The sequence below is a fragment of the Ochotona princeps genome, chromosome 3, assembly GCF_030435755.1.
Source record: "Ochotona princeps isolate mOchPri1 chromosome 3, mOchPri1.hap1, whole genome shotgun sequence".
Taxonomy (NCBI): domain Eukaryota; kingdom Metazoa; phylum Chordata; class Mammalia; order Lagomorpha; family Ochotonidae; genus Ochotona; species Ochotona princeps.
The window spans coordinates 6,389,979-6,391,250 of record NC_080834.1 but is presented as its reverse complement, the minus strand read 5'-3'; the positions used below and the strand labels follow the sequence as shown (position 1 = coordinate 6,391,250).

Sequence of the window (1,272 nt, the reverse complement as noted above, 5' to 3'; positions counted from 1 at the left end):
AAATGGGGGCCCTGCGCAGTGCATTAATGGATAATAAACTGTCAACTTGCAACGGCCAAGATGCCATGTGGGTGCTGATTCATGTCCCAGTTGCTCCACTTCCCTTCTGGCTCTCTGCTTGTGGCCTGGGAAAGCAGCAGAGGATGGCCCAAAGCCTTGGGACTCTGCACCCATATGGGAGACCAAGAAGCTCCTGGCTCCATGGCAGCCACTTGGTGAGTGAGCCAGCAGATGGAAGATCTTTTTGTCTCTTCTCGCTATAGATCCGACTTTCCAATAAAAAATAAAATAAATCTTAAAAAAAATTGCATGTCATCCTTGCACAGGGGCCATGCTAATCTCTGTATCGTTCCAATTCTAGTATATGTGCTGCCCAAGCGAGCACACACACAAAAAAAGAAAATTTGAATAAGTTTCATTTGCTCCAAAAGAAATAGTTTCAATTCATTTTTTTTTTTTTACAGAATACTTGAATTTCCCCTGAATTTGATTCCTTTTGCATTTGTGTATATAATTATACAGGACTCAGAGCTACTGGATTTCTGAGTCCACATTTCTTTTTCTGTTTTATATTTATTTTATTTATTTGAAAGCAGAGTTAAAGAGAGAGGAGAGCTCTTTCATTTGTTGATGTACTTCCCAAATGGCCGCAGTGAGCAAGGCTGAGCCTCCGGTGACTGCTGCCTTCCCGGGCCCATGGAAGGGAGCTGGGTTAGATGTGGAACAGAGGATTCAAACAGCTGCCTATGCTGGCACATCACACAACAGCTTAAAATGCTGTGTCACAACGTGAACCCCCTGAGCTCCCACTCCAGTTGTTAAGTGACATGGCCAGTGCCTATTTTAGAGTACGGATGTACATCTTTCCATATATCCTTAGGAACCTTTGAGGTGGTGTAAGCTTATCATTTTTGTTAATTCAACTACAGAAAATAAGCCATTTTGATTCTGGTAATATTTGCTATTCTGTGAATGTTACTGATTAGGGTTTGTTTAGCTACTTCCAATCTTGGTGACAGAGTACGTTTTTTTTTTTTTGAACTGGAAATATTTTCCTTACCATACTTCTGTCATATTATCTCCAAGTTTATCATTCAATTTTCAACTTCATTTAAGATATGTTCACTGATACAGAGCTTCAAGTTTATATGTGATGAAATGATATACCTTATCTTCCATAACGTTACAGTTAATGTTTGATTTATTAATGCTTTTGTGACTCTAACAACATAAACCAATTAACTTAGGCTTCAGTTTAAGATCTCTACACAT

At 39.3% G+C, this 1,272-nt stretch overlaps 1 non-coding gene across 1 annotated transcript; it reads right to left on the bottom strand.

The window, feature by feature from the left end:
- Positions 1-279: 279 nt before the first annotated feature.
- LOC118758943 (U6 spliceosomal RNA) lies at positions 280-385 on the bottom strand. Its single transcript, XR_004995892.2, has one exon. It is a non-coding gene; the product is annotated as a U6 spliceosomal RNA (small nuclear RNA).
- Between the last annotated feature and the right edge of the window lie 887 nt (positions 386-1,272).